Genomic DNA, 16,487 nt, shown 5'->3' on the forward strand with positions numbered 1-16,487 from the left:
ACACCTTCCACTATCCCAGGTTGCTCCAAGCTCTGTCCTCCAACCTGGCCTTGGAAACTTCTGGGGATCCAGAGGCAGCCACAGCTGTTCTGGGCACCCTGGGCCAGGGCCTCACACTCAGAGCTGTGTGGAGCCATCAGTGGGTGCCCAGCATCCTGATGATCTTACACTTATACTGACTTTCACTGCAACCGTCTAATTGCGTAATTTCAGCTCCCTGGTGCACACCCTGTTCTTCCACTAAAAATGTGGTTTTAGGATGAACTGCCTGCTCTGGGGAGGGGGGGAGGTCTGTGTGAGCAGTGGTGCTCCTCTGCCAGTCTCAACCCTGCTCTGTCCCTGCCACAGCACAGGCAGCAAAGTGTGGGCTGGAGATCGGAGCCTGAGGTGTCCGTGCCGTGCTCTGAATACCTAATTAGCCAAACAGCTTCTGTAATAACAGCAGCACAGCTGCTGCAGGAGGATTCCCTAACTGGCAGCTTCAGGGAGCCCAGTGCACATCCCTGGCTCAGGAGGGACCTGAGATCAGCCCTGGGATGACACAGGCAGGGGGAAAGGGCAGGGCTCCTGTTGCTTTTGTTTCAAGAGCCAGTGTGGATCAGCCAACAAGAAATCGGAAGGTAAAATGGATTTCAGGCCAAGGGAAAAGGATGTTTGTCTCTGACTCAGGGGACAGGGAGAGCCATTTCTCATTCTAACAAAGCAGTGATTAACTCAGAGACAGGAGGGACTACTCCTCTGAGGCAGGAATGTTCCCAGCTGCAGTTTACATGGGATCTATGGTAATTCTGTTGTATTAATATAATTACCAGACAATCCATTTCAATAACATAATCACAACCCATATTTCATTCCTCAATTAGAATTCTGATGAGAACAATTTCTAAGCCATAACCTCCTCAAAAACCCCCCACTAAAAAGAGAACAATCCAATAATTTGTCTCTCTGCGTTAAGCCAATTAGTCAGTGGCTACAGAGCAGAAGGGATTTTTCTTACTGGGTACTCATCAGCAGTGGAAAGTGAAGTTTCAGGGGAAGAACATCTGTCTCTTCAGAGGCCTATTTTTAAGACTGAGCCATTTCTGCGGTCTCTCAGTTCTGTCTTGGCTATCCTTTTCAATTTAGCTGTGAGGTTTTCCACTGTTTTTCCTGTCTCACCTTCCTGCCCTTCAGCAATGTTTTCATGCTGATGATGACACCAGGCTTGGCCAACTCCTGCTTCTGCACCAGTGGAGGGAAGGGGAAGGGTGAGAGACAGCTGAGCTCAGAGAGGACTGAGACACCTAAACTCAAAATGTTTGGACTCTCCCTGTCTCAGAGCTTGATCTGTTCCCAGCTGTGATGCAACAGGACACATCACCCTCCTGCAGGTCCAACAGCCTCCAGAGCCTGCACTACCTCCTGCTCCAGAGCTGCTTCAGACATCAGCTCTCTATGTCCTAAATTTAAACAAATTGCATTTCCACCTGTCCAGGAGATCACAACAACATGCATGGGGTGAATCCTGCTTACCTCAGCACTGGAATTAAGGAGCAGAAATGTGATTGTTTGCCACAGGAAAGCAGTTCAGAAAGATGCATATTACACATTGTCATGTTATACATGATGGCTTTGCATTGCAGTCCTTGGAGATTGTAATGAATAAAATCTTGACAACATTTTCTCCTGCATTAATCATTTTAAGCTGATCCTATAGGATACAAGGGCAAATTAAATTCTATTTGCAATTTCATGCATGATGCCCGACACGGCCAGTGCCTGAGCCAGCAGTTTTTCAGTAAGACAAGCGTGTAAGCTGCAATTATGCAGTTACTTTCTCCCATGTACCAACTCTCTTATTACTGACAAATTTATAAATGAAAATGTATGAATGGTATTAAACTCACCTTCAAGGAAGGAGCAAATCAAAACGATTTGCCAGTCTCACACCTGGAAATAAGCAGAGGCACAGCTGGCTCCATGGGATGGTTGCACCCTGTCCTGAGCTGCTCCCACCAGAAGTGGAGGGTGAGACACCCTGTTCCCAAGCAGGGCTGCACAGGCAGCTCTTAGGCAGCACAGGGTTAGGGTTAGGGTTATCCCACCTTCAGCCAGGTGGGATTTTCCAGACAATTCTGGCTCCTTGTAGTGATTCCAGCATGCTTCCTTCTTCCTTTTAAACTTCCTTTTGGTCCCTTCCCCAAAGGACTGATCCTGTACCATGAGGCTATGGCTACTTCCAAAATAAGAATGCCCTGTTCCAGGGAGAAAGGCCCCAGGGGTGCAGGAGGCTCCTGTGGGGTGGGATCATCCCTCAGTGTCTGAGAACCAGGGCTCATGCCTACCGTGGCAATGGGTGAACCTTCCCAACACACAGAACCTGCTGGGGCCTCAAAATGAACCAAATGATCACCGAGAAAAGGCTCTTGCTCATCCCCTTCTTGTTTTGGTAGCATTATGAGACAGAGATGAGACAGCCCAAACAGTTCCCTTTTAATTCCAATAGCTTCATTCTCCTCTGGTCTCGTGGGGCTGTCACACATCCACCAGAACCAGGGGTAGAGGTGTGACTCCACTTGGAGGCATTTAGGATATTTTTTCTGATTTTTGGATATTCTTCCTGTCAAGAAAGCTGCAGCAGTAAGCCCAGAGCTGCTGTTGAGCAGAGGAGGCAGGTCTTTCATCTAAACAGAAAATTCAGAAAATAAGCAGGGAAAGAGCTTGGCTTAAAAACTCTGAGCAAACTGCAAATTATTCTGTTTAAAATAAATGAGCCTGTTGGAAATTTCCAATTGGACAGTGTGGTTTTGAGCGTTGGTGGATCAAAAGCTGCTTGTCCTTGGTGGCTGGAGGCAGTGGAGTGTCAGAAGCAATTCCCAGGCTCTGTGGGGTCCCTGGGCTGGGCTGGTTATTTGCCTGGTGGCTTTAACAAGAGCTCACTCAGGCTTATCTGTGATTATTGGGTCTTTAGGCTAGTCATGGTGAAAATGAAATAACAGCACAGCAGAGGCAGACTGAGCTCCCTTTGCTCAGCAGACCCAGAGCCCCCTCCCTGCTGGGCCACCAGGGCACTGAATGGTCCATTTAACACTGGAACCAAAGCCAAACAGGAAGAAATTTATTCGTGGCATTTTTGCAGCTTTTGTTTGGGATCTGCAGGGGGGCGTTCAGTGTAAATGTGCCTGGCTAGGCTTTTCCTAACCCTTGGTTTTCCTTGAGTGAGGCAAAAGGAAAAACAGCTTCAGACAGACTGTGTGGCTTCTGGCGTCCTGTAAAAACCAGGAGTAAATTCCTGGAAAAAATTTCCCTTTAAATGTGACACAAAAGCAGGCAGTGGAACAAACAGTCTCCTCCTTGGCTCATGAGCTGCAGCTCAGCACTATTGGTGGCACAGGGCTCACACCTCCCCTGACCTGGCAGGGCTCTGGGACCTGATCCTGCAGGTTGGTGTGTGCTCCATTCAGAGAGAGTTCCCTTAGAGTCTCCTGCCCTACCAGCTCTTGTTCTCACTACACCACTGAGGATTATTGTCCTGATTTTTTCCCCTTTTTGTTAATTTTCTCCTGAATTCTCCAATGTGTTTAGAGCACATTTGCATTTGCAGCATTTATGCCCCATCCTTGGAAGTGCTCAAGGCCAGGCTGGATGGAGTTTGGAGCAACCTGGTCTAGCAGAAGCTGTCCCTGCCCATGGCAGGGATGGAACAAGATGAGCTTTAAGGTCCCTTCCAACCCAATCCACTTTGTGATTCTGTAACTGCTCTTCCCTTGCTGTTCCACGTCTGAGCAGGCTGCCCGAGGCTTGCCTGGAGGCTCCTCAGAAAATCCCAGGAAAGGGCTTTTGTACCAATTTATTTCATTGCTGATTTAGGCTTAGGAATGTGTATTGTCGCCTTGGTTGTTACACATCCTTTATGGCTTGGCAATGCCCTGGCAACACAGAACAGCAAAGGTGAAGAGCCTGGGAGGGTGAGGCAGCTAAAGGCTTAGAAAGTGACATTCTTCAGAAGAGGTCTGGAATAAGCATTTCCTCCAGGGAAAGGGGGCAGCATCCCTGCTCCAACCAGCACAGCAGGGAAATAGGAATGGTCATAATGCACTGGTGGTTAAAAGTATCCTGATGGACCAAATTTTTTGCCCTTATGTAAACATGTAAACATGTCACTTCCAGAACAAGGTTAGGGTGTTCAGCCCTGTGGAGTGGCAGCCAGCTGGTGTTTGAAGTTCTGTACATTTGCATTATAAAGGATCAGATTCAGATGGAAATTATATATCTTGTTTCAACAGAAGTTTTAAGCAAGTGAAAATTGTCCTTTGAAGAGCTAATTCATGTGATAACAGACCTGTACCACCCTTGTGAGGGGCTCACTCCCGTGGCAGAGCAGGGATGGCAGAGCTGGTGGGGTATGAACAAAACCAAAATCTCTTGCCAAGAGCCACTGCAAGGTAGGAACTGGCACCTTGCTGCATGGAGTTCACCTGGCACTGCTGGGCACAGACTGTGTGAAAGCTCCCAGTTCTTGACAGCCTTTTTGAAAACCTGTACAAGTCCAGTGCTGCCCTCATCTGCTTGAGGGATAGAGAAAACTCACTGTCATCATCCCAGGACTTGCACAGTGATCTCCCAGCTACATAATTTTACTGAGCCTGTCCGTACCCATTACCTTTTGGGGTGGCTCACAGGTGTGCTCAGGAGGAGGCTGAGGGCAGGGCGAACCCAGCTCTGCAGTCACCCCTCATCTCTTCCCCTGGGCAGCGTGCAATGGAGCAGACTCTCCCTAGGTGGAAAAGAGGGAAAAAATGAATGCACATGCTGTGGAGCTGGGGCTGGAAATAAATGCCTTTGCTGTCAAACAGCTCTCTTGATCTGGGGGTGCACAGAGCTGTAAGCCCAGCTGGGCTCTGCTGTGTCCCCCAGTGCCCCTGGGCTGGCTCCCCCTGCTCCCGTGCCCTTGCTCCCACCCCAGAGCCCTGGGCAGCCCTGCCAGCGTGCCTGGGGCAGCTCCTGGCACAGGACAAGCCTGGCACTCCCACAGCCTCTGCCCACACACAGTGCACCTGTGTCTGTGAGGTCCAGAGCTGCTCCTGTACCACGGCTGGAACAAGAGCTTTTTCTGTGTCTATGGGGAGATGAAGAGGTGGTTTCCACCCTGGGAGCCACAATCTGTCATGTACATATTTTTGTTGTCTCCTCCGAACATATTTAGAGGATTAGAGAAAACCTACATCATACAAGGGATTTAAAGGTTATTAAGGGAGAAATGCATTTTTCAGCACCTGCTGCCTGAAAAGTGTGCAGCCAAGTGTTTTAAATACCCTGATGCTATTATTCATAGAAAACACATTTCTTTCCTTTTTTTTTTCCAGTATAGCTGTAGTCATCACTCAGCCTTATAACTATAATGGATGGTTGCTAGAAGCTTTCCAAACAAGGCAGCACAATAAGATACAGACAGTTAACCCACATCAATTCTCTAAGGAAATTTCATGTTGGGCCCTTTAATTTGCTCCTTTTGAAATTATTCTGATCAGTCAGTGCATAGGGCACTGCTGTAGGGAAAAGGTTGAACATGGAACAAAGTGGAATGAGATTTGAAATAATAAAAATAAAGAAAAAGCACAGAGAAGAGATTCAGGTACACTTCCAAAATTCTAATGAACTCATTTGCAGAGCTAAAAATTTCTCAGAGACGCCAGTTGATTCAAAGAGAAATGTACTTAATTTAAAACAACTCACTTCAGGGAGCTCTGCACTCACTTAAATAATTGATCAACCAGGGAATAAGAAAGGGGCGGGGGGGGGAAAGAAAGAAAAACAAAGGGAAGAAAGGTACCTGGGTGGTGTGTGACCTGAAAATGAAAGACACCTCCACCTGGGGGGTGGGTGACACACTGAAGGGGTGCCAGGGTTCCCAGTGCCACCCAGTTCCCCAAGGCTTGGTGGCACCAGCCAAACCAGGGACACATCCCTGCACCACTCCAGCTCTTCACCTCATCCCAAAACTGGAATAACACAAGTTTTATTACATTTCTTTCCAGTCCCAAAGTCACATCGAGACCCTTCATCCTGTGTGGCCTCTGCTGTGGGATTGGTTTCCTTTCTGCTTCATTGGGTGTTTTACAAAGAGTTCAAAATAAAAAAATATACTTCATCCCTTCTCCTCAGCAGCTCTAAGGGCAAATTACGATGGAGCTGATATGAAAACACACACACTGATAATTTTTGTGCAGTGGCTTGGATTTGGATGTAAAATGGAAATACACATTTAGAGCTTGGCTGTGGCACTGCTGTGCATGCAAACAGCAATTAAAACCTACAGCCAAACGCCATAAATCCACCAGTGACAGAATAAATGCTGTTTAAGATGGAAAATGAAAAGGAACTGCAGCTCATTTGCATTTTGTAAGAGTAATTTTGTTCAGGCTACAGTTGTTCTGAATGAAATGTAACTTCTAAGTAAAGTTTTGCTGCACTGAGGCCAGTGTGTGAGTGCAAGAGGCTTCAAACACAGATGGGCTGCTCTGGGGACTGAAGACGATTCCTGAAACACCAATTATTTTTTGTCCAGCAAGTATGTGCATATGTGGCATCATTCAACAAGTGAGCTAAACCCTTGGCGTGTAAAGCACACGTTAAAATACAGGACTGAAGTCAAAGTGACAAATTAAAGGAGATTATTTAAATAAGTATAAATGTGAATTTTTGGTCCTTTTCTTGCAGGAAGATTTTTATCCTCTCCATACATCCAATTTCCATGGCAAGCTAATTGTTGTAATTGCAACCAATTTTTTTGTGTGTAAATTTAATGAAAGACTGTTTTCAATGTTTAACCAGCTCATTAGAAGACTTCATCTTTGTGGAAAGGAAAATAACAGCACATGCAGTGACTAGAAGCCCCGATGGGATGAGCCTGTGTGGATCAGCCTGAACCCAAGGGTCCATTTCACCTCGCAGGAGTGAGGGGTCCCAGGACTGGCTGGGCAGGAGGGACCCCGGGGCATGGGGACGCTCCCGAGGCCAGGCAGAGAGGGACCCGGAGAGGTCTCTCTGGGTTGGAAATGTCCTCATTGTGCATCTGAACGTCCCTGTCAGGCTGTCCCCACCGAGAGGGGCTGGCAGAGAATGCTGTTAACAGGGGCATAAGGAGGTATGAGCTGAGGAATAAATTTAGGCTGGAAATAACAAAACAGTTTCTGAGCTTGTAGCAGGCTGGGTCTAGGTTGTAAAACCCTTCCAAGAACAGTGGGGAAGAAATCCACGCTACTTCTCCTCCATCTAAGGTTTGATGAGTTTCCACGAAGACTTGCAGGGAGCAGTGCTGATGGTAGGACAGGGCTGGGCTCACTGGGCATCCTCCAGCTCTGAGGAGGAACAAACCAAGGAGCCAAAGAAAGACAGCGACAAAAATCTTCTTGCACTCTCTAGAGAACACCAGCAGAAGGTACCCTGTGCATAGCATGGCTTTTGCACTGTGCTCCCTCCCAGAGCCAAAGGCATTCCTTGGAAAAATTACTGATTATATGGAAGTCGATTAACAGGAGGCAGGCAGCACCAATGAAAGCAGTTAACTGCTTATTGCACTTTCCTTTGCCTGGTCCCTGGTGACTTTCTCACCGATGAATAATTCAACAGCCACTGACACATGAGTAACAGCTCCTGATTTGCATTGAGCATCATTCATTAGGAAGAGGATGAAAACCTCATCTATCTGCCAGCTAACTCCTGGTCTCTGGAAGTGTCCAAGGCCAGGCTGGACAGGGCTTGGAGAAACCTGGGCTGTGGGAAGTGTCTCTGCCCATGGCAGGGGGGTACAACTGGGTGAGCTTTAAAAGAAAGCCCTTCTATTGCAAGCCATTCCATGATTTGATGATTATGCTGGTTCAGGTTCTTGCCCAGGACCTGGTGGCATAACACGTCCTTCAGTGGGCAGGAGGGGAGCACCATGCCCTGATCCCGGGCAGTCCCCATCCCGTGGAGAGAATTTTGGGACTGTCACCCCATTCAGTGCTGGCCACATGTGGCCTCCAGCCTCCATCACCATGGCAGGGATGGGAGCCTGCCTCTCCAAATCCGCCTTATTTCCAGCATCAGCCTTTTGGTGTATTAAATCACTGAGTGCTATGCAGAGCTGATAATCAGATTTACTGATGGAGCTTCTCTGTCTCAGAGGCTCAACTAATCCCTTTTAATCCTTTTCTTAAACTCTTTCTTACAAGTGCTTACAACAGACTTTATCTTTCAGCTTTGCATTTAATTTTGGTTTCCAAATGTGTTTTTTTTTCAAGCAAGCATGTAGCTCTACTTGTTATTTCTAAATGGTTGAAGTGGAACATATTATACTTGCTCTACTATTATTCCACTGCTCTCCCAGCTCATGCACCACCCTGAAAAATGCATCCAAACATACCAAAGGGGGTGGGAGAGTCATGGACATGGAGTCTGGCAGCAGCTTTGCCTTCCTAAAGGGTATGTGCCAGCATCTGCCCAACATGGGGCTGAGGCATGTCCAAGCTCCAGGCTGACAGAAGAGAGGTTTTTAACTCAGGGATCATTTTTAGGAGAGGTTGGTGGTTTGTGGTGTGTGATACACTGTCAGGATTGAAGCTTGGCAATCCTATGGCTTCTTTTGTTCCTTTCCATAGCTGGAAATAATCTCTCAAATGGAAAAAAATTTAATTTTTAACCTGTGAATATTGGTGAGATCAAGCCGAGCAAGGGCAAGGGAAGGAACAGCCTCTCCCACCAGCAGCAGGTGCTTCTCAGGCCTGAGCAGTGACCTTTATGAGTAAGGTTTAAATTGGCTATCAGGGAAAATTTCTTTGCTGAAGGGGTGGTCAAGCCTTGGGACAGGCTGACCAGGGAAGTGGTGGAATCACCATTCAAAAACTGTGTAGATGTGATGTTTAGGGACACGGTTTAGTGGTGTACCTGGCAGAGCTGGGTTAATGCTGGACTCAATGACCCTAGAGGACTTTTCCAACCTTAACAATTCCACGATTCTAAGTTAAAGGTGATTTAGAAACTAGTGGACAAAAAGAAACCACCCACTTCCTTTTTTTTTCTTTTTTTGAGTAGGTGCTACAATCATTTCAACAAGCAATGAGATTGTTCTCCTGTGAACACCTCCTCACTGCATTCCAACTCCAGTGCCCAGGCACCTTTTGGGATGCTGCAAATTATATAAAAGCCCAGCCTGAGTCACACCAATTAATCTCTGCATCCGCAGCCCCACTCACTCCTTCTCTTGCCTCTCCTACATGTGGGCTTCCAATCAACCAGCTCAGCCTGTTCCCATAGAAACTGAGTAGCACATCACCACAGAGTCAGGCTGCTGGGCTTTTTAAGTTCTCATCAGAGCTTCATTGCCCCTCAGAAAGCCAAGCTGTTCACTGTGACCAGGGACAGCCACTCTGCCTCGGCTGCCAGCAGAAAATGGGACTCAGCAGCCAATGACCCTATGCCAGCACCCGGCAAACTCAGGAGCTGAAGTTTGCTGTCAATATTTGCATCACATTAATCAATTCCAGCTGCAGATGAGGCAAGAAAGAGAGGATACAAGAGAGGGTAAAGCTAGGGATATCTTTTGGCCTATTGGCACTAATATTGGTTTCTTTACCAGTAGGTTAAAAACTGTTTTAATCATCTGCTATGAAGATTTTTAAGGTCCTTTCCAAGCCAAACCATTCTATGGTTCTAAAACTAGCAAAATTGCACATGCTCTTCCATCTCTGCCTGTTCCACGACTCTGTCCAATGGCTGTGCAGGCATGGGCTGCATGCCAGCTCCTGGATCAGCAGGAAGATTGAGGCAGTCAAGTCTTTCTGCATCCCACCACTTCCAGAGCATCCCCCAAGGGCTTGAACCGGGCTTGGGCAGCAGCAGCAGCAGCAGCAGCTTCCTAGTGTTTCTCAGCTGGGGCTTTGGAAAAAAGGGGCAATGACCACACCAAGCCCTTCACACAGGGAAATTGAGTTTATGGCCTGGAGTTAGGGTGACAAGTTCTTGTGGGTCTAAAGGTCTTTGAAAAATGCTTCTGAAAAAGTGCTGATCCCGGGTTCCAAGGGATCCCTCCACAAAAAGCCAAGCAGAGTCACCCAAAAAAATCCCACTCCACTGGGGAGAGAAGCGAGAAACCAGCGAGTCTCAGAGCTGCATCTGATAGGAAACCTTAGATCTTCCGCCTGGAGTTTTGGTTTTCTATCTAAAGCTGCTAATATAAATATTTACTGGCAATTTTCCCCATTCTATTAGCAGCAGCACTTTGTGCTGGCTAAGTTTCTTAAGGAAATACTTAAAAAATCTACATATTCAAATAATCTCCAATTTTTTTTCCCCCAGGAGTAGAACTCTTGCACATATGGCTTTGCTTATACAACTAGTTTGATTAGATTTTATATTTCCATCTGTAATTTATGGTAAATTGCCTACAGATTCATTAAAAAACCCATCCTTTAAATATGTTCTGAATAATCTCTTCCGTGTATTTTATATATAGAACAAAAGTGAGGTGATTCTGTATTCTAAAGGGACACCTACTGATAAGAACATGTTGCATTTGTAGCAGTTTAAATGCAGGCTATAGAAAATGTCTATCTTGTTGGGATTTTAAATCCCCACTAAAATGCATTTCAAGGAATCAATCAGTACCGAGTCAATGTACAAGAATTGCTTTAATAAATCTAGAGGTGTCAGACTCTAAGTGAATTGCACATTAAATAAAATCTGATTCTTCATTGAATGTATTGATTATTATCATTAAGAGCAGATCTGCTACTCTTGGCGAGCAGGAGGCTGACAGGATGAGAGCAGCACTGCTGAGCTCCAGAGAAAGGATGTTTTGTGTGCAACAGGGAATCATCACAGGGGCCTAAAAACTCATCTGGTTCCATCCCCTGTCCTGGGCAGGGACACTTTCCACTAGACCAGGTTGCTCCAAGCCTCAGCCAGCCTGGTCTGATGTGAAGGTCAGCTCCACGCACATCTTCCCAGTTCAGGGAGAGCCCAGGGGAAAAGCAGGAGCTCACCCTGGGATGGGGATGGTGGCGACTGTGGGGATAGAGGGGATGGCTCACACCTCTGCTCCTGACACAGCACCACGCCCTGCACTGATCCAAACCACTGAGCCATGACTGTGGCAAGTTCTTAGTTCATTGCTTGCACACAGGTAATGATTGTAAAATAAAATGTTCAACCCACTGCCCTCGCATTTTCTTTAACTCTTTTAACCGGTTCAGGACCGATATTCCATAAATATATATTCTCCCCAAAAGGCCATTTTGCAAGTCTGGGTTTGATGTAAAACAAACTATTACAATATCTGATTTATAAGGCATGTGAAGTTTCTAACTAAAAAAAAAAAAAGGATGATGTATTTCTCAGGTGTCTTGCTGATTTATTCACCATGTGGCAATTGATTAGTCATGTCAGCAACATCATAAGTAACACAATTAATTCTGAAGTTATCCTCAAGTTATCCAAGTCCTGTGTCACTGATGAATGTGTGATGAGTCTGAGTTATAGGCTGCCTCTGAACTTGACTGACTCGAAATAAGTCACCAAGCTGAGTTGTAAATCACAAGAGATGGATCTGAGTACATTGCTGAGTCACAAGCAGGTTTTGGATCACACACATCCCGATTTACGGGCTGGTGAGGTGGCCTCTGCTCTGTCTCATGGTTTGGGAGTAAATGTCACAGTGTAAATCTGGGATGCCAGTATCAAACAGCACCTTCCTTGGGGACACGCAGCTCCCAGGCAGAGCCACGATGCTCCTGTCACACCCAGGAGCACTCTGGGACCAGCAGGGATGCTCCTGTCACACTCTGGAACCAGCAGGGATGCTCCTGTCACACCCAGGAGCACTCTGGGACCAGCAGGGATGCTCCTGTCACACTCTGGGACCAGCAGGGATGCTCCTGTCACACCCAGGAGCACTCTGGAATCAGCACTAACCTCTTCCTTCAGAGGGAGAGCTCCAGGTGTGCCTCAGGTACCTCTCCTCCCGAGGTACCCACAGTAAGCCTGACTGGTGCTGGCAGATATTGCAGGCTATTAATTAAGATGTCATTTACAGGCCCACTGGGTGACCTTAATTAAACTATAAAATGGCAAACACTAATAAGGAAGCTCATATTGCTGTGGGGGGTGAATCAAACACAATAACCTCCTGGGGAGGAATTCTTTCTTCATCTGACAGACATAAGAGACCTCACAGTTTAATGCAAGGTGTCCCCGGGGTCGCTGCTGGGCTGTGCATAGCACAGCTCCTCCTCACTGCTGTGGCTCCTCCTGTGGAGCACAACTTGGTGCATAACTCCTGCAGGCTCCACACTGGCACAGGGACCTCTCCTCAGAGCATCAGACACTGCTTTCTAGGAGCATCAAGATGGGGCTCCTTTCTCCTTGCCCTTCTCTTTTTGGGGGTCTTCTCCCTTTTCTATTTATTATCACAGACTGAGGTGGAGATCACCAGAAACTCTGAGGCTGCACATGAAGCTCTTCTGTTTGTTTTCCTTCCTGTGCATCGCTCCAATGCTGCTACACTAAACACTCATTTCGTATTCCCAGGGGGTGAGGGAGATGCCATGAGAGACACATTTACATCTGTAAACTGCAATCAAAGCTAATTAAACCCAACACAAATACTGATTAATAGAAGAGGGAACCTGATGTCAAGTCCCATGGCTCCATCCCAAATAACAGAGGCTTCTTTTTTAAGACACAGATTTGCTTGTTCCCTTTAATTCCCAACATCTGGTGGCACATCTCCAGCTCCTGGCTCCAAGGCAGCTGTACTGCATTTGGAAGTGATACAGGGAAAACCATCTGACAGCCAGAGCTCTGCCTGAAATGCAGCTTCCCTTTAAAAACTCACCACTGGGACACTACAATATGACATAAGCTCCATCCTTGAGCTCATTTTCCACCAGGCCACTGGTTTAATTTTATTTCATTAAAGTTGAATTTATTCCAGCAAAGCAGTTAAAATATTAATTAATAGCCTTGCTGCATTTAAGAGTCCTGGATTCTTTGCTCCAGGCATCAGCTTTCCAGATGAGGTCTCAAATGGAAATAGGTGCTAGCAGGAGAGATGAAGGTGCAGAAACAGCTCACACTGGAGTAAGTGGCCACAGCAGTTCCTGCACAGTTTTCACAACTCACAGAGAAAAAAGCCCTTACAGAACTGAGTATCCAAAATATTTATTATTGCTGTTAATAAACATGGTCTCAGCCCCTGTAATAAACACAGGATTCCCAGTGTATTTAAGTATTATTGTATTTAAATAATTGATTGACGTAGAGCTCACTAATATGAATACATCCAGGAGCGTTTAATTGGATCATTACTTAATCCTGGCTCCGTTCACTATATCATGTTACCAATAAATCAATTTTGCTTCTCTCTGCCTGTAAGATCTCACTCCTGATGGCTCAGAGGACCAGGCTGGGCTGGGAGCATTGCAGAGAAGGTGACGCAAGGGAGGTGGCCAGTCCTGCTCCACAGGACTCCAGGGGCAGCTGGCTCCTGGCACGCATGGGGAAGCTGAGAGCAGAGAAAAGCACACCATTAGAAGGAAATGGAGCATGTGCTAATTTGTCTGTGTTTTCAGTTAGCACGCATTTATTAGGATGTCTGACTTGCTCATATCCAGGTCAGCCTGGTAATGTATTAACCTCTGGTGCCACAGACGTGCGCAGGAAAAAAATCAAACCACAATTCACAGGGATTTTACACACTGCCCAAGGCACTTCCTGACCATGCCAGCACTGGCAGCTGGAGGTGCTGCTGTTGCCACCACAGCATCCATCACCCTGACGAGGGAGAGATGCTGAGGCTCCTGACTCTGGGGCTCTGGGCCAAACTGCAGAGGACTGGGACCCCTGTGAGACTGGGGACAGGGGACTGAGATGCCCATGAGTCAGAGAAGAGGGGATTGAAACTGTCCTGTCATGGGGAGGAGGGGATTGGGACCCCTGTGAGGCAGGGACCAGGGTATTGGGAGCCCTGTAAAATGGGAAGCAAGAGGATCAGGAAGCAGGGGATGCTGAATGGGTCAGGAGAGCCAGTGCCAGATCACAGACTGAGTGCTCCTGCAAATGTCAACAAAACCATACACATATTTTCATTTCTACCTATTTGACCCATGAACTAACTGCAAAATTTCTCTCTAATCCCTAGTAGATGAGCATTAGAGCAGACCTAGGGTCCAGGCTAATCCCTTTATTATGAAGCAATGCTACGGAAATCAAATACCAGCAGTAAGTCAGGAGATTAACAAACTGGGAAATGCACAAATTAAATTGCATCCTCCCTCTCTGCTCTGGCCCAGCCAATGGCTCTTTTTCTGCTGTGGCCACTGCAGCTGCCCCAGCAGGAAAACAAGGCTAGAAATCCCTTTGTAAAAATGAGCCTCTATTTAATCCCTGATCCAGGTAGTAAGCAGAGTCTGCCCAGGATGAACCCATGTCTGTGCAGCCCCTCATGGTGGGGTTCCAGGGGATGTCCTGTGCAGGGCCAGCAGCTGGACACAATGATCCTTGTGGGTCCCTTCCAGCTCAGGATATTCTGTGATCCCCAGGGATCCTCCTGGGGCTGCCTGCACCAGGGCCAGCTCTGCCCTGACCCAGCAGCATGGTTTCTGCCCTGGCTGCCTTTATTGCACAGGAGCATCTAAATGAATATTTTATTCATTCCCTTAAGAACATCTTCACAAATGCACAGTTGAATAAAACATGAGGATGCATTTTTGGAAGAGCCATCTAATGCTTCCAACAGCCCCATCACAGTGTATTAACCAGAGAAAAGACTGTGCTGTTGTATTTTTATTTTAGTGATTCTAATGGAGTCCCATGGCATGCAAGGCAGTGGGGAAGGTGCCCACAGCCCCGTGTCCCTATGGCCACATGTCCCCATGTCCTGGTGGTGGGGCTGTGGCTGCTGTTGGCTTCTGTCCTGAGGGCGGGAGGGATGGGGCAGCATGTCTGGGTGCTGAAGCCACTTGGTTCACATCCCCAAAACAGGGATATATCTACTTACAAACAAGCCAGAGGGGGCAAAAAATAGTGTTCTTAGTGAGAGGTATTGGCAAAGTAGAAAAAAACCTGACCCACGTGCTCACGTCCAAGTACACTAGTGCCAGAACAGCCACGGGCACCTGCCACCTCTGTGAACCCTGTAAGCTGGATGAGACAGGTTCTCCTTCTCATCTGATAAACCAGTTCCAGGTTTCTCCATTCCCGAGCACAGCACGGGAGATGCACAGGGATGTTTCTGCATAGCTGAGGTGATTCTAACAAAAATCTCTCTACTTCTGGAAAAGACAATTCTTTTCTTGTTTGAATTCATTGAAAAGCAGCAATAAAGCAAATGGGCAGAGAGGAGCAAGCAGAGCCATGGCAGGAGAGTGGAGGGGGCAGGGGTTATAGGGAATGGGAGCCAATTAAGGCTGAGAGGAGGAAATTTAGCACAGTTAAAGAAAACGTTCCTCCAGCCCTAAATTGGACTTGCACTCACCAGTGCAAGAGGCCACTGATGGCAGGTTCCCTGTGGGATGCCATAGGAGCAGCACTTGCAAAAGTCACAAGGGTGGCACTAGTTAGAGCAGCAAAGCATCAGGGAAAGGGAAACAGCCTTTGGGGAAGAGGACAGACCAGGTGTGGCCTGAATGCACCATGGCTGGGTGAAGGAAAGGGCACCAAAGATGTGACCCTTGGAGGCATCACCTGCTCCCACAGTGACACAGATTCACCATCCAGGAGAGCACAGCAGCCCCAACGTGGACAAGGTGAGGTCTCTGTGAACATCCTCCCTTGGAAAGCTCCTGTTCTGGAATAGCCTGGCATCACTGCTGACAGGTAGCACTGATTTATAAAGCAGAAATAAATGAGCCTGCTCTGCAATTTCACCTAATTTTGTCTCCCATTTCAATTTGCCATCTTTCAGCATAATGCTGGGTGGTTAATTATGTTTCCATCTTATTTCTTTGATAATACTGCACCTTGTACTGCTCAAAGGGTTTCATTTTACCTTTCATTTCACCTCCTAGCACAGCTCTACATTTAGTCAGCTTGTAATTTGGGGGTATTTTATGCATTATGCTTTTAGTATTTGTAGGTAAAATGGAATCCTTGTCTTTTAATTCACTCTTTAATAATTCTCCACCAAATCTTAATACAAAAGACTTTTTTTCCCTGAAGACTAATTGAATGGGGTGTAATTATAATACCCAGGGAGATGATGTTGAAAGTACGTTAACTGTGACAGTTTCATCTGACTAATCACCCCTTGGGCAACTTCAAATCCTGTCTGTGCAAGCTCCCAGTCAGATACTGCACACAAGACAGAACTTGGCACAAGACTTCCCCACGAAGACGGGGACTTGGGCAGGGTGGATCTGGGACCCTGGCATGAGAGCTTGGGGTGTCCAAGCTGCTGATGCAGCTGCAGGGGTTGATTTGTGTTGTTATCTTATTGCAGGGGTTCCATACGGTTGTTCCTTACCACAAAA

Source organism: Agelaius phoeniceus, chromosome 25 (assembly GCF_051311805.1).
Source record: "Agelaius phoeniceus isolate bAgePho1 chromosome 25, bAgePho1.hap1, whole genome shotgun sequence".
Classification (NCBI taxonomy): domain Eukaryota; kingdom Metazoa; phylum Chordata; class Aves; order Passeriformes; family Icteridae; genus Agelaius; species Agelaius phoeniceus.